This window comes from Mustela erminea, chromosome 10, assembly GCF_009829155.1.
Source record: "Mustela erminea isolate mMusErm1 chromosome 10, mMusErm1.Pri, whole genome shotgun sequence".
Lineage (NCBI taxonomy): Eukaryota > Metazoa > Chordata > Mammalia > Carnivora > Mustelidae > Mustela > Mustela erminea.
This window is the reverse complement of record NC_045623.1, coordinates 29,614,316-29,636,878: the sequence shown is the minus strand read 5'-3', so window position 1 is coordinate 29,636,878 and position 22,563 is coordinate 29,614,316. Positions and strand designations below refer to the sequence as shown.

At 45.8% G+C, this 22,563-nt stretch overlaps 1 long non-coding RNA gene across 1 annotated transcript; it reads right to left on the bottom strand.

The window, feature by feature from the left end:
• Positions 1-7,573: 7,573 nt before the first annotated feature.
• On the bottom strand, positions 7,574-10,713 carry LOC116600770. Its single transcript, XR_004289803.1, has 3 exons — positions 10,640-10,713; positions 9,072-9,193; positions 7,574-7,787 (listed from the first exon to the last, which is right to left on the bottom strand). It is a non-coding gene; the product is annotated as an uncharacterized LOC116600770 (long non-coding RNA).
• Between the last annotated feature and the right edge of the window lie 11,850 nt (positions 10,714-22,563).

Here is a 22,563-nt window from a genome sequence, read left to right as displayed (position 1 = left end):
CCAGAAGCTAATTAATAAAACCTACAGTATCAGCCCTTTCCCCTCCAGGCTGGGGAAACTGTACTCATTAGCGTCTAAAGTTCTGGAGGCGAAGGTGAGGCGGAGCCAGCAGGAGGCAAGGGGAGCAAGAAGGTGGTCAGGCTGCACGGGTGTGCCAACGCCAGGCAGCCGGCGACCCACCCAGCGCGGAAACTGTTTCTACTGCGCGCAGTATTCCTCTTGTCCCTGGAATTCCTCTTGTCCCTGCTTCTGTAAGAAGGATGGGGGACACCTGGGTGGCTCAGTGGGTTAAAGCCTCTGCCTTCGGCTCAGGTCATGATCCCAGGGTCCTGGGATTGAGCCCCGCATCCGCCTGTCTGCTCTGCGGAGAGCCTGCTTTCTCCTCTCTCTCTGCCTGCCTCTCTGCCTACTTGTGATCTCTGTCTGTCAAATAAATAAATAAAATCTTTTAAAAAAAAAAAAAAAAAAGAAGGATGGGCCAGAATCTTCCTGGGAAATGCCTGGAAGAATCTCATGACCTCCTAGGGTGGGTCCTTATAGTTCTGCAATTCTGGGAAGACAGAGGAGGGAGAGAATCTTTTCCTGAGCCCTGGCATTTCTGGATGTACTTCAGGGAAGGAAAGCAAGGAGGGCGGCAGGACTGAGTAAAGCCAGTTGGTGTGTCCCGGGAGGCTGATTCTCAGAGCAAAGAGGAATGGTGGAAGGAAGGGGTTTTAAGAAAGGAGTTAGTGTGGGTTTTTGCTGGAGCAACTGCTGACTTCGTTCAGGAAGAAAGCCCCCATTCTATAATCTTAATGACTTCTGTCCTCCCCTCCTGAACAATTTCCCTCAAAGTACCCACCGAAAATAAGCCCACAGAGCCTTGTTCACTTAGTCACTCCTTCCTTATCGGTGATGGTCTACCTACTCACACTTCACTCCCCTTGCTGACTCATAGGTTGCCTTACAAGCTGCACTTCTACACCTTGGGAAGGTCATTTTATAACACCACAGCATTTCTTTGGCCTGTGCATGGTGTGAGTTGGTGTGTTAAGAGTGTGATAACCAAAGTTCATGGCCCAGGCTAATGGATATTTAAGAGAACAGTTTTGGTTCCATTTCCGGGTCCCCTCCCCCATCAATTGGGATATTTAGAAAATGTCTAAATAGCAAAAAAAAAAAAAAAAAAAAAAAAAGACTAACTTGATTTATTTCTGTCTACCAAAAAAAAAAAACCGACAAAAAAAGATTCTCTAGGTTCCACATTTCAATATTAAGATGTCTTATGTTACTGAAATTTCAATAACAATAAAGCAACACAATGAGTCCTGGAGGCAGGGGAGAGGGAAGAGGTAAATGTTTCTAGTTTTAAATGTCTGTCTGTGCTATGCCAGGCACCACGTGTGTTTTGCATACATTTTAACCCTCACAGGAATGGGGTGTTAAAAAGTGTGATGGATCTCATTTCACAGTTGAAGTAAGTAGGGCTCAGAGAGGCTAAGTGCCATGGACAAGTTCACATGGCAGTGGAAGGTGCAGTCAAGATGGGAGTCCGCATCTGCATGGCCAAGATCCTTCCCACCACCCCAGACTCTGTCCACAAAACCTAGTGTGCCTTTGCCTTTCTTTTTAGTATAAATGCAACCTATCTCTATTTCTGTGTGTGGAAAAGCAGAATTATCTACTTAATGATAAAAAAAAATTTTTTAGATGTAATTGGTTTATGATTTACAAACTTCTTGAATCCTTATGATTTAGTTCTTTTTTTTTTTTAAAAGATTTTATTTATTTATTTGACAGACAGAGATCACAGTAGGCAGAGAGGCAGGCAGAGAGGAGGGGGAAGCAGGCTCCCTGCTGAGCAGAGAGCCTGATGCAGGGCACTCTCCCAGGACCCTGAGATCATGACCTGAGCTGAAGGCAGAGGCTTAATCTCTGAGCCACTCAGGCACCCCTTATGATTTAATTCTTACCACAACCCTGTGGTTGGGTATCTCTGTTAGGGATTGTGGTAAACACCTGTTGTTTTGGTCAGCCCAGTATCCACCTGGTTTTTTCTGACACCCTCCACTCCTTAGGGGATTACTTCCTCTACCCAAGTCCAAGGGTTTTGTCTGAAGCTGACCCCACACACTGGCTTGGGACGGGGTGAGGGGTCTAGACCCAAACCTAGCCAAGAAGGACATATCATTTCTGTTTGGTTTGGGGGTGGGCACATCAGATGACCACACTGAGCCAATCAGAGCAAATGGGAGTCAGCTCTGGAACTTCAGAAGGAGCAGTGGGGAAGAGGCACTCTCTTTGTGGTGGTTGTGCAAAGCTGTAGATGCTGTTGATTGTCTTTGCCTGATTTGAGGACAGCTGGTCTGAGAATGGAACTGATATCGGGAAAGTAGAGCTGAAGAAGGTCCTTGATGACAAGGTTGGATACTCAGGTCCACTAGTGCTCTATGTCCCAGAAGCCTGGACTTTTCAGTTTATTGTGCTAATAAATTTGCTTTTGCTTAGTCTACTTGGAAAGGGGTTTTTAATCATTTTGTTATGTATTATTCAAGTTATTGCTCTCCATCATCAAAGGAAATTTGATTGAGGTCACTGTCTTCATCATTGTCAACATCACGAGTTGCTTGTTAATTGTGAATCCCAGGGACAAAAGAAGCATCTAGCCCCAGAGATTTCCTGTTTTGTTATGGGTCAGCAGGGTGTGGTGGTGGAGCGGGTGCATAATAACAGTATAAGGTGTTACGGGCTAAAAATTGCACTTAAATCCACTCTCCCTCTTCCCTTCTTTCTCCTCAATCTCCCTCATTGGAAAGAGTATGAAAGAGCCCAGAGAACTGACAGAATTGGGGAGGTAGCGGGGAGAAGTGGTTTAGGGACATTGTCTGTTAGAAAGGAAATAGAACTTCCATGCAAAAGGCACATTAGCCGATATCAGATGTGACATTAGCTATTTGGTGAGAGATGAGAACTGAAAATGCAGCTATAGGAGTCACACATGGAGGTGAAAAAGGTCAGAAGCATATGTAAGGAACCAAGTGCCGGATGCTAGCACTGATCCCTGGAGAAGACGATGAGTTAGCACCAACGTCATTTGAGGGAAAACTCATGCAGAAAAGTTTACCTTAGAACATAGAATGTGTCTTCAAGTATATATATTGATTTTCAGAAAATGCAGATTCTCGTTTAAGTCGTAAAACGTATTATTCCTGCATAACTCAGTTCCTTTGTCAGTTGAAGTAAATGTATTTAGGGCAAAATGTCCTCAGCAATTTTGACCATAATAAATAGTTTCCATTTTGAAAATAATTTTGCAACGTTAGAGAATTACCTAATTTTTATGTGTAATTTTGTATGGACAAAACTTGGAATAAAAACAAAACAAAATGTCCACTCAAATGATAAGACTGAAGTCATATGGCAGAGCAGAGCTTGGTCAACTTTTTGTGTAAATCAAGGGTCTTATATTAATTATTTTGAGAAGTCTGTGGGCTTGAAAGTACATCACATGATTAGAGAGTACAGTGATTGAAATTGCTACTGGAAATGTGTATGTAGGGATTTTGTTTTTCCTGGCTTCAAGGAGCCAACCCTCATTTATCTAGAAGGAGAGAGAGAAAAGAAATGGCGGGGCAGGGTGGAGGAGCTGGCGGTGGCATATTACACTCCTAAATTAAATGCAAGCTTCCTGGACAATTGTAGCAGACTGATAGTTCCATTTTGAGCCCACTTGATTTTTAAATCATTTCCCTACTTTCCCTTAGGTAAGCACCTTGCCCTCCGGGTCATGGGTTCTCTGTATACATTTATTGAGGATGAGGCTGATGATGACATCCGTCCTTTTTCAACAAAGTCCTCTGAAGATAAAGCTCAGATTGGCCGTGCAGAGTTCCAGGCCAGATCCAGAGCTGGGACCTACATAGGAGTGCCCTTGACATTTGAGAGGCAACGTTCTTCATAGCGCAGAGCTGTCCCTTCATTGCAGGATGTTTAGCATCCCTGACCCCTTCATTAAATGTTTGCAACACCCCCCAGTCACTGTGACAGCCATATCTCCATCCACATTCCCAAGGGCCCTCCAAGAGGTACTGCCCCCTTCCTTAGCTGATAACTGCTAGGGGATTTCCTCTTTGAATCTGAAGATGTTAGCTCTGGGAAACTCAGAGGGTTACGTGTTAAAAGATAAACTGAGACATGGTTAAAATTTTTAAAAGTTTATTTCAACCAAAATTTATTGCAGGGGGGCAGGACCAAACCAGAAGTTGTCAAGAGTACTTGGAGGACAGGAGTTAAGGTTGTGTGTTTGGGCGGACCTATACTTAGAAAAAGTGCAGGAGCAAAGAAAGGAAATTACTTGGTTGGCCATAGCTTCAAGCCCAGTTGGATGTTGGTGGTTGGTTGTCCTTAAGGTTTGGTTTCATAATCATGAGGTACTTACAGGCTTGGGTTTTGGTTTCTCTGCGTGGGCTGCCATGACACTAAAGCCACCTCAGTCTAAAGGCTGCTCATTTAATTAATTTAACACAAGAGACCTATGTGCCTAACCCACACTTAGACCACCATCCATTTCTGCCGTGGACATGTTCCTTATATCTCTTTGGTTGTTAAGCAGAAGTAATAGGTATCTTGGGGTCCCATTCTGACCACCGTCCATCTGACTTTCTTACTAATTACATACAAATATGTGGACCTAGTAATTAGAATTAAGACTTTGGAGTTATTCCATGAGAAGAAAATTTCCAGAAAGGCAGAAGCCTAGGAAGTTGTATGGAGCCAGAAAAATATAGAGAGGCAGCCCTTCCCTGGAACATCAGGCGGCTTGCAGAACCCTTCTTTGGGGGCAGTTGTGGTGAGGTGATGACCTTGGCTGATGCATGCACTTTGTACTAGTCCCACTCTGCCTGTTCCCAGTTGTGCTGTTTTATTTCCTGGTGATCCTGCTGTCTGGGGCCCCTAATGGCGAAACTGTCATTAGCTAGGCTATTGTATTACTGAGAAAAAAACCAAAAAACAAAAAACATTTGAAGGGTTTTTTAGAGGGATAACAGAACTTGGCTTCAGTGGGGGAATACGAGGGATGTCCCAGTCCAGGTCTGCTATCCCAAGAGTGTTAAGTTTGTGTTTTCCACAATGTTTGCAAGGCCACATGGCTGTCTGTTCCACTTTCAAGTACATCCAGATGAAAACGCAGCTGTGTTAAGGTGTCTAGTAACTGCTTTCCTCAGATATAATAATTTATCTAGAATGAGTGACCACTCAGCCATCGGGAATATAATCATTTGGACCACCAAAATCACTGTAGAGGATTCTTGATGGTCTCTAGAAACTTGGAGAATGTAGTGGAATGATCAAGAAAAGTACGGTCATTGGCATTCTGGATTCAAGCCGTAGATTCATTCTCCTGGCTGTGTGACCTTGGGAAAGTTACTTAACCTCTCTTATCCTACCATTCTCAGGTATAAAATAGGAACAGTCGTAATATCATAGGGAATTAGGACAGCGGGGGGTCATTGAGATGATAACATGAAATAAAGTGAAGAATTTGGCCCGTTTCTGGAATGTATTTATTACTCAATACGTTGCAATTATGATGATGAATATCACTACAGAAAGAAGAATAGGCACTTGAGAAAATAACCTTTTGTGGGGAAAAAAAAGTAAGAGGAGAGGAGAGGTGAGGCCAAAGAAGAGTAAACTCTTCCTACAATTACAAATTTATTTGACTAACACTAACAAACTATTGTTATATTTTAATCATATAGTTTCAGAGAAAAATAGAAGCACGGGAATGAAGCAAAAAATTGTGGTGATGAATATGGAGTTAAGTGAAGGAATGGCTTTAAGAAGCAAGAATTTGAAAGCCTTTGGGTTAAGATGCTAGAATTTATAGCAGGTCTCCTGGCCCACCCAGAAGCTGTGTTAATCCAGATTCTTTAGAGATCTAAGGGATTTCTTGCATTCCTTTGGCGGCAGTGGAGTGGACCTAGCCTCCATCAACCCCATTTAAAGGCAGAGCCTCAGAAGCCCCCAGATTGAACTGTGGATAACAAAGCCACCTCCAGGATGGAATCAAAGAGATCAGGGTTTGCCTCTTTCAAAGAGCAGGAGATAGCTGCTCACACAGGGTTAATGCCTAAAGCAATGCACCTAGACTGAACTTGATTTTAACTTGACAAAAAGAAAAATCTGCTGACGTTGTATTTCCTGTTAGAAATCCCTGTAGGAGGGTGGGTCTAAGGGTTCTTAAGAATGAATGATGGACATGAGACATGCTGCGCAGAGCTGGGCGTCAAGGAGGGAATGCCATTTCTCGGACTGCAACTCACCTATCATCTGCTGAGCCCCGTTTCTCCTTCAGGGCCCTCGCCACTCTCCTCTCTTCCAAGAAGCGTTAATTAATGCTGCCCAAACTGGAAATGGTGATGACGGTGTATTAATAGTAACTACAGTAATTCCCATTCATTTCAGACCCACCAGCTGCTAGGCACTGTGCTCGGAGCTTACCACAAAATATCTATTTCTTAACAGTCCAATGTAGAAACAGTCTAACGTGCCTTCGACATATCCTCTCTAATTCTTATAATAAGCAAAACAGGCTTCATCTTCATTGTTTTCCAGACTAGGAAATGTACTTAGAGAGGTCGTAGTATGCTGGGGGCCCCACAGTCTACTGCAGATGGAGCTGGCATTTGGACCTGACCTTCTTGAGGGCAAGGCTCTTACTGTGTCCAGCTTTACCCCTCACAACATGACCCCTTTGCCCATTGTTCTGCAGAAGGTCTTCAGCAAATACTAATTTATTCAGTGATTCAAATGAATATTAGCCATCTATCCCCAGAGGTGAGACTCTGTGACATGCCTTTGTGTGTACATCCTGGGAGTGGCAAAAAAAGGAATGTGGACGTGGTCTCTGAGGGCACCCAGGCACCAGCACCCACTGGCCCTGCTCTGCTTCCTTGAAGCCCCCTCTCCCACATCTCAGAGGATGCCAGAATTTAGTGTGGGAACTGGCCTCACAAGCTGCCTGGCCCTACGCTCTTCATTTTATAGATGTTGCCATCCATAAATCTATAGGTGTAGGGCCTTTAGGAGTGAGGCCCAGAGAGGTTGATGGAGTCAACTAAGGTCACACAGCCAGGCTGTTCCAGCCTGAGTGGCCAGGCTGGAACATGAATGTAGGCCACCTCCTAAACCTGCATCTAGCCCCTTTTCCATTACACGGCAGCAAGATAGGGTGTGAGGAAACATTAGAGCAGAAGGGGTCTGGTCTTTGCATAGCTGACCGTAGTGATGCTGTGTCCTGCCGTGGAACGGAGATCAAGTGACACAGGGCACTTGCTTGCCTGCCATGGTCCACTCAGGCAGCACTTAGCTGCAGCCCAAGGTGCATCTTGGGGCAGGCAGATGTCTGTCCAGATCATTTCGTCTGCCAAGAGTCAGGCCTCCGGCAAAGGTTTATTTTCTGAAAGTTACTTGTGCATGCATCCCTCCAGACCTATTGTGATGTCCCCCCGAAACAGGCTGCAGATCTGTGATCGATGTCTTGAAATTATATTTGGCTTTACTCAACTTATGTCAGCTTCCAGCTATTATCCCCGTCTAAACATCACAGGACAAACTGTAGGTATGGACATCCAGGTAATTATTTGAAAATGCTCAATCGGAAATCATTTTATTGGACGATTGACTTTTTCACAATCTATACCAAGTTTCAAGGCTTCTCAGCTTTTTCTTTCTGGAAAGAAATGGTCCTATACAATAGAAGATCAAAGATCAGAACATTTCTGGCTATGTGTTATTGGCAAGACCTGTGGAAAACAATAAGACTGTGAGAATTAGCCTCTGCCCTCAAGGGGTGTACAGTGTAGTTGTGGAAAAATAACAATAGCAGGCAGATACTGAATACTTCAAGGGGCCAAGTTCAGTGGGCCTGGGTCCCTCCTGGAGTATGTTATCTGTGACATTGAAAGCCATTTCTTAGAAAACTTTTCATGCCTGCACAGAGAGGCATGACTAGCCTCCCTCTCTCTCCCCTTCCATTTGATGCTTCCTTTTCCAAGAACACAAGGGCGCTACCTTTGTGAGCTGGCCAGGCTGCTCTGCAGCCAGAGAACCTGGGGTCTGGCTAGGTCCCAGCAACACCACACCCAGGTCTGTGCACCCTCTCCATTTCTCTGCTTTGCTCAGGGAGGAGAGGTGAGCTTGCTTGGTGTGACTCAGGCCAAGGAAGTGAAAAGCCCAGACACCGGTTCGTCAGTTTCTCCCAGGTCTTAACCCGTGCTTACTAACCCGGCAGCATGCATAGACTCTGAGACCTCCAGGCGGTAGCTGGGAGTCTCTGGGGACCCACTCTCTGAAACCTGGGAGGGACAAATATCACTTGATTTCATTTCAAGTGTCAGCAGTCTTTTTCTCTTCTTTTCCCTTCTTTCACTTTTTAGGGACTCTTTCAGCAGAGTTCTAAGAAACAGTACTCCTCCAGCTTAGTCCCAAGCTCAGCTCTCACCAGGATTTTTCAACATCTTCCTTGTTCCCTGGCCTCCAATTATGTGCAGTAAATAAATGCCATCACCAAATATTACCACCTTGTGGGAGGGGTGCCCAAGGTGGGCTCTTTAGACACAGCCTGTAAAGAAGCCCTGCCCGCCCTGTTCACTGTTAGAGGGACAGGGCAATGCGCAGTGGATAGCTTGGCCTCCTGCCCTGGAGGGCAGGCCTCCCTCCACGCTTCTCCCCTGCAGACTGCCTCCTGGTTCCTACACAAGGAAAGAGTCCCACGTCAGCTTATGAGCTCTGCAGCGAAAGCTGACTTCTCCAGTGCTGGAGAAAAATGGGATGGCACGATGCCTAAACTGTTGCTCCGTAGGGGCTTCAGATGGATGGAAAGTCCAAGACCTTTCTCTCTCCTGGGGCAGGAAGGTCTTTGAAGAGCCCCTTTCTAATGAACTTGCCCGGCGTGAGCTCTGCCTAGTTTAGCATTTACTGACTGCCACACATGTGCCGGGCACCATAGAAAGAAGGACGAGGGTGCAGCAGTTGTGTCCCCAGGGACCCCAAACCCTGTGGTTGCTGAGACCGATGTAATTACTAACCCAAGATGGCAGGAAGAGCCCACTCGAGCAGGGTCTGCTTTTCTCCTGGATTTAAGCTTGATGGAATCCTCAAAGAGGCACTGTCTTCTTTGATTCTCCTTCTTTCTAATACTGCTCAACCCCTGTGGGTTTAAGTGGACTGATAAGCAAAAGAAGCACGTTCAAACTGCATTGAATGAGCAGGTTACCCTGCTCTCCCCACTGGGAACATCTGGGAGACAGAGTGGAGTTTGCCTGGCCTTGTTCCCCCCACACACCGGGCAAGGAATTCCCTCTACCCTGGTGGAGGGCAGAAACTCTTAGCAAGCCTGGTCTGGCCTTCCTGGGGGCCGAGCACCTCCCTGCGGACAGAGACATCCCCCAGGCAGAGTCACAGAGTGCGCAGGCCTGGGGAGAGGGTAGTGATCATGGGTGGGCGTGGGTAAGGCATCACCCTGGCTGCCTCCTCCACCCAGGCCCAGGCCTGGAAACGCAGCAGGGAGGTGGAGGCCCAACATTCCAAGGACAGGAGGAAACCCAGCAGGCTGTGTGGGAATGGCACAATGAATACCTAACCCCAGCAAAAGGAATGTGGCCCCACTGGTGTTGGCCTCTTAGTCTCTCCCCAGCAGGGCAGGGGTGTTGCTCTGTACAGCTCTCTGTTTATGAACACGTAAGTGCTCAAGGAAACAGGCTTGAATGTATGTAACAACATTTGCTCAGTGCATCAGTGGCCTGAGTACAAGCTCAGTACAGTTCTAATACCAACTTTGCATGGGGCTGGACAGGAATGTCGGTGTTGTTCCTGCTTCCCATCATCACGTAAGTGTTCTCTGAGGCCGGGGCTCTCTTGGGCCTTCTGGAAGCTGCCCCATATCTGAGTATCAGGGAGGGCTCATGCCCTTGTTCATGCCCATCTGCCAGGGAAGTTTCTTGACTGAGAGATGTGTTTGCCAGGTGGCCAGTTTGTCTCTCTAACTGTCTGGGAACAGAGGCGAGCCTCCCTGGCCGTCTTAGGCCACCCTGACTCGGCAGGGGGTTGCAGCACCCTGTGTCCACTCTGGGGGGCTAGCCTTGGCCCATGTTTACCCGTTCCCTCAGGAAGTCACTCTGCCTGCTGCCAGGGGCCAAGGAGCTTATTCATATTTATGAGGTGCTTATTATCATTGAAAGAAATCAGCTCAGAACCTGGCGGGAAGGGATGGCTCAGCTCCCCAGGTTTGTTTGTCTGTATAGGCGGGCACTTGGCCAGCCCCACACACCGCAGCGGCTGGCGGCCAGCTCCCCCGCCCCGGGTTCTGAATGCGGGCAAGGGAACGTGCAGGTGTAAGGCCCCTTCAGCCTCACACTGAGGGTAGATTGAAACCACCAGGTGTCTTTTCAACTCTCCGTTTTCAACCACATCACACCTGACTGTTTTCATCAGGAGCGTTCACAGGACAAAGGAAAGGTACATCTTCCCTTGCTGACTGAGTGCTCACTCTGGGGCAGGGCCACCACTCCCAGAGCAGGTGAAGGAGCCCAGGGACCTTTCTGAGGTGTCTCTTCCCACTCAGACATCATAAGCAGTTACTTCCAGCCCGGCCTACCGAGCCTGTGGCACTCCTCTCTGCCCTTCTTCCTCAGGCTCACAAAGTCTCTTGGCATGAGAAGGCAGCAGCTGCTGGCCAGCAGAAAGATTTTGCCTGAGAGGAAAGCAGTCAGCATTAGATCCTAAATTCTGTATCAGATCAAGGGGACCACAGCCAGCAGAGTTGAAATCTTCTTTTCCTCCTCTGCTGGGAATTCAGGCCTCTCTGGTGCTGCTTGGACTGCCTGATAGTGGTTTATTTTTAAGGGGATATAGGAGCCTTCTGGAGAACTCGTTCCAGGGAGACAGCTGGGCACAGTGGGCCAAGCTGAACAGACCCTCAGGTGTGAGAGGCCAGCCATGATTCTGACTTCAGCCTGAGTCCTCAGCCAGGTTCCCCGGACACGTCATTGAGCCACAGGGAGAAGGGCTGGGAGGAAAATATAGATATAGAATCACATGTTCTTTGTTTTTGTTTTTTTTTAATTCCAGCTCTGCCTCACCATTCACTGAGTGACTTCGGGTGAATTACCTAAGCCCTTCAAAGCCGTCTCCCTCTGCCAAATAGCCCTCCATGTGTGGTTCCTAGGTCAGAGGGTTGCTATGAGGTCATGTGAGTTAATGTTCATAAACCACTTAGAATACTGTGAGTGCAAAGTGTTGGCTAAATGAAACCCAGAATATCTCTGAGACTTAAGGGCACAAGTAGCAGGACTCTGCGACCCTTTATCAGTGCATGAGGAGAGGAAAAAAGTGCTTTCCTACCACTTTCCACCAACCACTCATGTCTCTGGTGCATCAGAGGGCCGCACTCAGAACAGTAACTATAGGTCCAGGTGTACGGTCCCCAGGGATCACCTCTGGGGACACCGACGTCTGAGACTGACGGGTGGTCACTGGGAGAAAGCCTTGTAGGAGCAAGTGAGAGGGGACAAGTGGGGGTACATTACTGCTGATGTAGCCTCATCTACACCCGGTAACTGGTGAGACCTGAGGAGCTCGGTCACAGAAGCCCTAGTGTGGCTCCACCCAGAGCCAAAATCACTCTCTGAGCAGCTGGGAGCTCAGAGAATTGGAAGAGCTGTTGCCTGAGAGGTGTCTCAGGCTCAAGGGTTAGCTTCTTTCTACCCCCAGATACTAAGTTATTGCATTTAACAAACTTGTGAGTTCTTTTCTATTTCTACTTCTGTGGGGCTGAAATTTGACTTTTATAGTCCTCACTCACAGAGAACTGCCTTGCAGAGACTCTGTCTTAATAGGGTGTGGTTGTTAAAACCAACCAAGGAGATTCCTAGAAAAGGCATCACCAAAAGGGATTTTTGAATGGCAGCTGGAGTAGGAAGATACATGGGAAAATGGAGGACCTGCTATACTGGACAAAAATGTTAGAAGCCCCTCATTCTAAAGAAGAGCCAGGCCACTCACTCCATGCTTTATAAGAGGCTTATGGCTAGCCTTGCTGACTCCCTGCAGCCTTCAACTCAGCTCTGTTCTGCAACACAAGCAGAGACCTGGGGCAGGAAAGAGAAGGATAAGTTCTCACCAGAGCAGTTTCACAGGGGAAGGTTACTTCCTCCCCAAAGTGAGGTGGAGAGCGGGCTGTGCTCTAAGATGGAGGGGCCCGGCTGAGTCCAGTGGTGTGGCAGGTCTGGGAAAGTTCTTGGGGGACACAAGTTAAGTTCCTATCATGTGGAGGCATCCACGAAACTCTGAGGCCCAAGCCCAGAGACTGCTGAAGGCAGAAGACCTGCGGGAGCAGCCTGGGCCAAGGGCTGAGGAGGTTGCTTTCTGGTTGCTTGGCAACAAGTCAACTGGCCAGGTGGGCAAGGCCCACCCAGAGGAGAGGTTAACAGCCCAGACTAACGCTGGCTGGAGGAGGTATGACTGCTCCAAGGGGGCCCCCGTTTGGGGGCTTTCTTAGAGAAAAAGGGAAAGAGAGGTTTAAACTGGATGGGAGATTGGAATTTTGATGCAGACTGGGCTGGATGGGCAAAGGTGGCGGCTGGGACAAGTGCCACCTTATTATACTCATTCCCCACTTAGGTGAGATTCCTCAAACTGGTTTTGGGGCCAAGAATTCTAGGAGCTTTATTTTCCTCCTGAAATACAAAATCTGGAGAAACCCAGAAAATGGAGCGAAGAGTGGTTGCCTTTTTGAAGCAGAGTTCTGAAGACTCTGAAACATTCATCCATACCTGGAGAGCTGTTTCTCGAATGGTTGCTGCCTAGTGTATTAGTTTCTTATGGCCACTGTATCCAGTTACCACAGACTTAGTGGCATACTATCACACAACTTTATCACATCACAGTTCTGGAGGCTGGAAGTCCAACATGGGTCTCACGGTGGTAAAATCAAGATGTCCGCAGAGTTACGCTGAGTCTGCACATTACATCACTTCACCCTCTGCCTTCCCTCCCTCTTCCACTGTTAAGAACCCTTGATATTATATCAGGTTCACCTGGATAATCCAGACTCATCTCCGGGTCTTTAAGTCAATTGGTTAGCAACTTGAATTTCATCTATAATCTCGATTTCCCTTTGTCTTGAAACGTGGCATGTTCTGGGGATGAGGACATGGACAGCTCTGGGGAAGCCATCATTCTCCTAACACATGTGGCTTATGTATTATTGAATTCAATTTAATTAAACAAAAATGCATGTGATCTTCAGGATATCCAAGCCAAGATTCAGTCCCACTGGATCTCCTTGCCCCTGGTGGGTAGTGGGAGGCTTACTTGGAACTGAGAGGCAGTAGCCAAGAGACTGTTGGACTTTCATTCATGTCTGGAAGGCCACATAAAAGCCATTCCATCCCATTGAGGGCCCAAGCAGAGCTGAGTGGAACATGTACCCTGCACCTTCCCTAGAGGGAAGGGGCCCTGAAACCCCGGGGCTGCCACTCCTGGGCACTCACTGTCTGCTGACACCAGACTTATTCTTTCCACTCTAAGCATCTTCTGCTGCAAATGCCCAAAGGTCAAAATCCCCAGCAGCTTTAACCAGTTTCTCATGCCTGAGATGCTGCTGATACTGGGGACAAGGAAGATGGTGAATGCCACTACCAGTGTTCCTGAGCATTGAGGCTCACTGTTCTCAGAGAGCAGAATCTCCTGGTTAAAACCTGCATTTGTATAGGCACAACAGCTGGTGGGGGGGAGTGGTTTGCAGAGAACTGGAGCTCCCCTACCCGCCCTGCTCCCGCATCTGGCGGGAGGGTTGCAGATAGAAGAGTTCTGTAGAACTAGGGTGCCAGCACCCTTAACTGTGCCTGTAGGGATGGGGACGCAAACAGAATTCTTACATTGCTGGGTCGTCCCCCACCTCCCAGCTTGGGATGCACCAGCAGTTCTCATCCAGCCTCCAGATACAGATATGGGAGTGCCTTCCAGGCGTCCTGGGATACAGAGAGAGGTGCGAAGAGGAAGGTGCAGCTTCACTTTCTCACACGAGCACCAGTCAGTCGGGTACTTGTTCTCACGGGAGGGCCCCCGCAGCTTAGGTGGGCCTGGGGCAGGGGCAGGCACGGGTCCAGCAGAATGTTCGCACTAGTGCTGTCTTCCTCACCCCATCCCATCCCATCACTGGGCACCTGAGGACAGCACACCCTCCTTCAGACCACCCTTGGGGAAGGCCTCCAGGCAGCTGAGGCATCCATTAGTGAGCCCCTCCCCCCTGGGGCCCTGCCCCCCACCGCAACTCTTGGGCACAATGACTTTCATTGTCTTTCCTTCTCTTATGCAATAAGGCTTAACAGCTTGTTGGAAAGGACAGATGGTCTGTTAAGTCAAAAATCAGGCCCTTAGAAACATAAAAAGGTATTTACCCTTTTTGAGAGTGAAAAGGGTCCAGTTCTCCCTTAGAAACCTAAAACCACTGGGATCTTGACACAGTTTTTTTTCAGGAACATTCATTCCATCAAGATGAGGTCACTTTTCCCCAAGAATGGACCAAAGTCTTGCTTCAGAAATACCAAAATCGGCAAATCCACTCTCCAAACACATTTTCTAGAATGAGCATTATACTTTCATAACAGAAAAAATAATGACCTCTATTGAGACTTTGGCAAGTTTGTGACCACATTTATCATGATAAGCTAGCAACTCAGTTTTACCTTTTCAAAAGGTAGTTTTGGAGATCCAGTTGTAAGGACCTATTTAGAAATTGTCCCTGCTCCCCTTCCCCCAGGGGATTTACTTGGAGACAAGTCCCAGAAACCAGCTTCAGGTAACAAAGCCCAGATACAAAGGTGGGTCAGGCCAGGTGGAGACATCCAGATCAGTGGTGGGGAAGCATACTGTCTCCCTGGTTACTAAGGAGTATGGGCCCCGCCCTTTGGGAGCCTTTTGGGCACCAGTCCCAATCAAGGTGTAATAGGCTGGCTCAAATGTCTACTAGGGTAAATTGTAACTCAATTGGTCACCTAGGATCACTGTGGAGTTTCCTGTGTGTGTTACAGTCTCATTGGTCACCTGTGCATGGCCAGGCCCGACCGCATGACCTTTACCCTTAAAAGCTAGTCTGTGAAACAGGATTGCCCTCTCTTGTAAGAGGTGCATCCCTGAACGTTCGGTTAGATTCTTGATGCATGGTGTGAAATAAAGCTGTGCTTGACCTTCGCTTTGTATCAGTCTCGCTCCTTTAATCATGGAACCATTATTGGGGCATAACATATGGGGGCTCGTCCGGGATTAAACGACAAGTATTGAGCCAAGAATTGAGCCAGCATCAGAATTTCTGGGAAAAGCCTCGAGGTAAGATCTCACAGATTTTACTCTGTGGGATCCGCCGATCTCCAGGTGCTCTGTGAGATCAGTCGGTCTGTCTGGGTGGAGCTCCAGGTATAGTCCACCGGGGTGAAGCCGGACACGGCCATGCTCCACAGGGTTGGAGAGGATGCGGGGACACCCCTTCCCTCCACTGGTAGATCGCCAGGGGGTTCGAGTTCCCCTAGACAGTCAGGGGGTTCAAGTCCCCCTAAGCGGTCACCTAGGCAGTCGGGGGTTTGAGTCCCCCTAGGCGGCCAGGGGTTCGAGTCCCCCTGGACAGCCAGAAGATCAAAAAGTCCCCACCGGTGGCAGGCTCTGGGTAAGAACTGCTGGGCCTGCGGCTGTCTTGGTCTTGTCTTTTTGCTGTCTGCTGTGCTGTTTGTTGTGTTTGAAGGAATGGGGCAAGAAGAGTGAAGGAACTCTGACTTAATGGCTATAACTGGAGTCAACTGGGGTTAGTCTAACTTGAGACAGAGACTTTAAGGAATATTCCCAAGCAGCTGCCGAAAGAACTTTGTTTTGGGGACATTCCTTGCCCTCTCTGGCCCGACGGAGACTGCCTACCCCCTCCCCCTTGCTGGAGGGAAAGCATAGCATGTGCTCCTCTCTTGGAGCCAATGAGCCCTAGAACTGGGAACCCTTTCTCTGTGTTCTGGTGGCACTTTGTTCTGTTCTTCACTGTCGGGAAACAAGAAGAGTGCCCCCTGGACCTAACACTCCCCACTCCGGATCTTCCCACCCAGGTCTCAGGTAAACATTCGAAGTGGAGTGGGCCCAGGTGGAACGTAAATCAGTATTTGAACTAAGTTAAGTTTGTTGGATTAATTAGGATAAACATGTCTTTTGAGTTAACAGTAGTAAATGTGAAACTTCAGAGTTTTTACTTAAGGTCAAAAAAATCTGTGTTAAAATCTGTTGAAATCTGTTAGCAAAGAGATGACTAGAACTGATGGCTAATTGTCTGACTCAAAGTTTTAATGGGTAATTGTTAAAGTAGCTTTCAAAGTCTTTGCTAACCTGAAACTTCAACCAAATGGGATAAAATGCGAGAGCGCTGGTTGCTGGAACTAGGTTTGTGCTTTTGAAATCTGTTGGTTAACATCTTTTGTGCTTAATTGAATTCTGTTGTAACAGCCCCTGGCCGCTGTTTGAGCTAGATCCATTCGTAAAGAATGGAAGGGGAGACTGATCACCTCCCATTAGCCAGGGATACCCAAAGGGGAGGGTGTTTAAGTCTGAAGAGTGCCTGACTGTGTGAATGTGTCTGTATGGCTCCACCGCTTCGGCTACAGAGTCTGAGTGGGATGCACCCTGAGTCTTGTGGGGTGTCATATGGCATAACAGTCATCTACTCCATGGAGTAGCCTGGTCCGGGGTTTATTCGGACAGACCTTAGCTAAGACACTCCTAAGTTCCTGCAAGGGACGCGAGCAGGACAGCATCTGAAAGATTCCCCTCCCTTTGTCTGTGACATCATTTACGATGGGAGGGAAACCCAGAAAACTCACTGTCTTAGGAAGAAAGAAAAGGAAAGACTGGTATAGAAAGGCTGGTTTTCTCTCTGTGTAAAAGGGCAAAGTTTTCTTAGGTTAGTTGATCTGTAAATGGTTTTCTCTTTGCCTGCCCAGAGTTGTAAAGGAGATCTCTTTGGCTCATAAGGCTTCCTTGATATGCTAAGTTACTGATAAACCTTGGGTTGCATTTGGGTAAATGCTGTAATTGTTCTAGAGGTTCTATACAGTTCCTAGAGTTTAATGTTTTGATAAGGGTCATCACTTGATTTTTAACCATATCTATTCTGAGTTTTTGTCATTTGTAATTGTTTTAATTATCTTTTAAGATGAATCCACCTTAAAGGAAATTCATAGGGAAGACTTTGATATGTTAAAATCCTGGGAACTGAAATGGGTAAAGATTTACAGAAGTAAGGGCTACATTCAGACTAAACCAGAATTAGTAACATGGGACTAGATGAACTGAGAGGTTGTAATGTTGTGTCTCTTAATGTTTTAAACATTACTGATTCTGTAATGTTTGCTCCTCTAGACTAGGGAAACTTTTTCTTAAGTTACCTGTAACTTACAGAGATGTAAAGATGTTCATTTGTAAACAAAGCAAGGCATTCAACTTTTCTCTCTATCTGAACCCTCTGAAACCAGAAGGGCTCAATAAGTATTCTTCCTTGGCAATCAGTCATTTGCATAAGTTCAATAAGAATCTGTTCTCCTTGTAGCAGGACAACATTGAACACTGGTTATTTTACCAAGGCTTTGATGGGAATGTCATATTTGAAAAGACTCAGATATGACCAGACAGCTTAAAGGAACTAAGGTTGACTTTACAAAACCTGGAGCTGTAAAGCCCTTTGGAACTGTTGGCCTGATACCTTGCTTAGAGAGTTCCCAGCAGCCTCACCAGGTGAGTAAAGAATGTCACTCCCTGGTAGGAGCAGGAGCCTCAAGATACTTTGGGTACCTCAGGGGGAGGAATTTGCCCAAGTCGACAGGTATTGCAGGCATGTCTGATGGCAAGTACGTGGCTTGGCTTTTGGCCCAGAGAGGCTACTAAAAGTTCAACCTAGAGATTCCTTATAAAAAGTTCCAGCAAAGCAGACTCTAAAAGATCTATATGATTACTCACTGTTCTTGCTGAGCTTATGTAAATAATTAGGCCAAGTTTGTTAAACTGGACTTGTTTTTCAAACGAGTTAGTCCTGATTTGGCTATCTCTGGAAATGAGGGTGATTTTAGAGAGAAAAATTATGTTTTAATAACATGGCTTTATGGGTGTCAAATTCTAGATTAGATTGTTATTAAATGTTTGTTTACCTAAGCTAGACAACTTAAGGTAAATTTCAGAGAAGTTGCACGATAACTCGTGTAGACAGTCTTGCTTTTGCCAGTCAGTCAGCCCCAGATATAAGGAGGAAACTTCAGAAAATTGAAGGATTTGAAAGGAAGAATCTGACTCAGTTAGTGGGAATAGTAGAAATTTAGTAAGCCAAATACATCAGGGCACTCATTTGGGGACACGCAAGTTTAAAGAGCTTATGGGCAAGCAGTTTTAGGTTTCTAAATTAGGGCATAAGGCTCAAGATGTGGTTGATAGATGTGTTCAATGTCAGGTGGTAAATGCAGAAAGAACTAGAATGGGAAGGGGAAAAAGAGAAAGAGGTTGCTATAGCAGAAATGACTGCTCAGTCTGTGCTCCAGTCACTGCAGGCATTACAGTCTGTCTTAAAAGAGCCCATTCAGGGATCTGGACTGCCCACACTGGGACCAACTCGGAGGTGGAGCCACATCCTCGCCAACCCAGGGACTTAGTTTGGATGTGCTGCTGCCAAGTGGGAAGCTTGGAGCCTCGCTGGAAGGGACCACTTACTGTCATCCTGACTACCCCCATAGCAATAAAAGTAGACGGCATCAGGGCCTGGATTCATGCAGGTCACGTCAAACGAGCCGAGGACGAGAATACCCCCCAGAGGTGGATGTCGCTACCAATGGACCCCGCCAATCGTGGACTAAAACTAAGACTCAAAAAACAACGAGTTCATTAAATTCATTTTTGGCCCTGTTGTTAAGATATAGAAGGGAGGTATAAGCAATTGTGAATAAAAAAGGAGGGGCTTAACTAACTTACTGTTTCTGACAAAAGGAGGAGGGGGGCTCTGCATAACCTTAGGAGAGAAATACTGTTTCTGGGTAAATCACACTGGAGTCCTTAAAACAGTCTAGCAGCCATTAAAAGGAGGGTATAGAACTGGCTAAAAAGTCAAAGATTTGACTAGTCTCCAAAGAAAAGGGGGGAATGTAAGGACCTATTTAGAAATTGTCCCTGCTCCCCTTCCCCCAGGGGATTTACTTGGAGCAAGTCCCAGAAACCAGCTTCAGGTAACAAAGCCCAGATACAAAGGTGGTTCAGACCAGGTGGAGACATCCAGATCAGTGGGGGGATGCATACTGTGTCCCTGGTTACTAAGGAGTATGGGCCCCGCCCTTTGGGAGCCTTTTGGGCACCAGTCCCAATCAAGGTGTAATAGGCTGGCTCAAATGTCTACTAGGGTAAATTGTAACTCAATTGGTCACCTAGGATCACTGTGGAGTTTCCTGTGTGTGTTACAGTCTCATTGGTCACCTGTGCATGGCCAGGCCCGACCTCATGGTCTTTGCCCTTAAAAGCTAGTCTGTGAAACAGAGAAGGGTCGCCCTCTCTTGTATGAGGTGCGTCCCTGAACGTTCGGTTAGATTCTTGATGCATGGTGTGAAATAAAGCTGTGCTTGACCTTCACTTTGTATCAGTCTTGCTCCTTTAATCACAGACCCATTATTGGGGCATAACACAGTGTGTGACAAAGGGTATGCTGAGAAATAGTGTCTGTTTTTCTGGATTGATTAGGAGGCTATTCATTGCCTTACCAGAAAGATTTAAGTCTCCTTTACCTTGACCTAATTCATGGTGTTATGATGGGTTTTGTGTATCCTTGGACACCATTTCTGGTATGTGGAAAGATGAAGGTATTTTTTCAAATAATTTTTTTATGAGAGAGCATGGAGGGTGGAGGGGCAGAGGGAGAGGGAAAGAGAGAATTTTAAGCAGGCTCCATGCTCAGCATGAAGCTTGTCAGAGGGCTCAATCTCACAGCCCTGAGAGCATGATCCCAGCCGAAATCAAGAGTCAGACACCCAGACATCCTGAAGGAGTAAAGTATTATAGCAGATGCTGTCCATGTCCCACACACATCCCCTGGACCACAGGTCCTGCCAAGTACCAATTGCCCAAATCTGCATTTGGGCTCTTCCTCCCCTCTCCCAATTCAGATCTTGGGAAGGATGCATAACCTACACTTCCTTGGGCAACAGAGAGATTGAGAAATTAACCTTTGCCCAGCATGCACTCAACCAGGGAGTCATGATTTAGTAGCCTGTAGATAACCCAGCTACTAGCCCTTGGGAGGCCAGCTACTTTTTCAGATGAGTTAGACCCCTTTCCCCAGAGTTTCCCTTTAGGCTTAAGTATTAATGGCTCACTGTGCTAGATGCTTTCTTGGCTTCCTTTCTTCCCTGGATTCCTTCCCACTCCCCTACAGGTATTGCCTGTGCTTCCCCCAAAACTATTTCCAGTTGAATCTGTCTCAGGATCTGCTCCTAGGAGAACCAAAACTGAAAGAGGTACAAATAAATAAAAATGATCAGAAACAAGTAAAATGCCTGAAACATTATAAATATTCAGATAAATGTTTGTCACATTAAAGAGACAGCCATACAAAGTGTATTCTCAATGTTTAGCCCAGAACTGAGCACTTAGTAGACACTCAAGAAAAGTTTGGAAAGGGGGGAAACAGCCTACTCAAGCTTAGGCTAGGTAATCACCCAGTGGGGATATCATAGGGAGGTTGAAGAATCATTGCTATGTGGATACAACCTTGAAAATCCACAGATTTAGATTCTATGGGCGTGGTATTGCCACAGTGGTTGTGGGGGGCCTTCAAGGTGCTAAGAATGGTGGCTAGCCTGGGATTTTCAGTTAGCCTTTCTCATTTTCCTATTGAATTTCCTACAAGATTTATTTTAAACAGCTTTATTTAGATATAATTTATCATAATTTTCACCACTTTCAGAGTTGGACAACTATTAATTACCATTCAATTCCAGAATATTTTCAACACCAACCACCCCGCCCAAAACTGTACCCACTAGCAGTCACCCCATTGTTGCTCTCTCCAGCCCCTGACAAACACTTCTATTTTCTCTTTCTATGGATTTGCCTATTCTTGACATTTCATATAAATGGAATTGTGCAATAATGTGGTCTTTGTGAATGTATTCTTTCATTAGGCATAATGTGTTCAAGGGTTGTCTGTTGTAACACAAATCAGCTCTTCATTCCTTTTGATGGGCAAATAATATTCCATTGCATGGATATACCATATTTTGCTTATCCATTCCTTAGTTGATGGGTATTGGATTATTTCTACCTCCTGGCTATTATGAACAACACTGTTATGAACATTCATATGCAAGTTTTTGTGCATTCAAATGTTTTCATATATGTACATGCACACACACATACACACACCCCTGGGAATAGAAATGCTGGATCATGTCATAACAATGTTGAATTTTTTGAGCACTATTTCACATACTTACCAGGAATGAAGGAGGGTTCCAGTCTTTCCTCAGCCTCACTATTCTTGTTATTACTTGTCTTTTATTCCTATATCCATCCTAGTGTGAGGAAGTGGCTTCTTCTTGTAGTTTTGATTTACATTTCCTTCATGACTAATGATGTTGAACATATTTTCAAGTGCTTATTAAATATTTGTATATCTTGTTATGAGAATGTCTATTCAGATCCTTTACCATTTTAAATTGTGTTTTTTGTCTTTTGTATAGTTTAATATATTTTAGTAGCAAACTTTGAGTAACAGCACAGAGGACAGACAACATTAAAAACATGTACTTGCATGTAAGATAACTCAGAAAAGCATAGTGAATACATTATTTGTCTTTTTACTCTTGACTTGTTGAGTGTTCTTTATATATTCTGAATATTGGACCTCTATCAGATATATATTTCGCAAATATTTTCTCCCATTCTGGGGTTTGTCTTTTTACTTTCTTCGTTAATGTCTTTTGAAGCCCAGAAGTTTCCAATTTTGATGAAATCCAACCTTTCAATTTTTTTTGTTTGGTTTTAGTGGCACATGTCAGAAACTGTTGCCCAATTCAAGGACATGAAGATTTATACCGCTATTTTCTTCTAAGAGTTTCATGGTGTTAGTTCTTGTATTTAGGTCTTTGGTCCATCTGAGTTAATTTTGGTACATGGTGTGAGGTAGGAGTCCAAACTCCTTCTTTTGTATGTGAATATCCACTTGTCCCAGAACCATTTGTTACAAAGACTATTTTTTTCTCTCATTGAATTGTCTTAACACCCTTGTCAAAATCAATGGACCACAAATGTAAGAATTTCTTTCTACACTCACAATTCTATTCTCCTGATCTATATTATCTATCCTTATTCCAGTGTTACAGTGACTTGATGACTATACTTTGCAGTTTTGAAATCGAGCAGAATAAGTCTTCTAACGTGGTTCTTTTTCAAGATTGTTTCCCTTGCATTTCCATATACATTTAAATATCAGTTTGTCAATGTCCCTAAAAAAGCCAGGTGGGT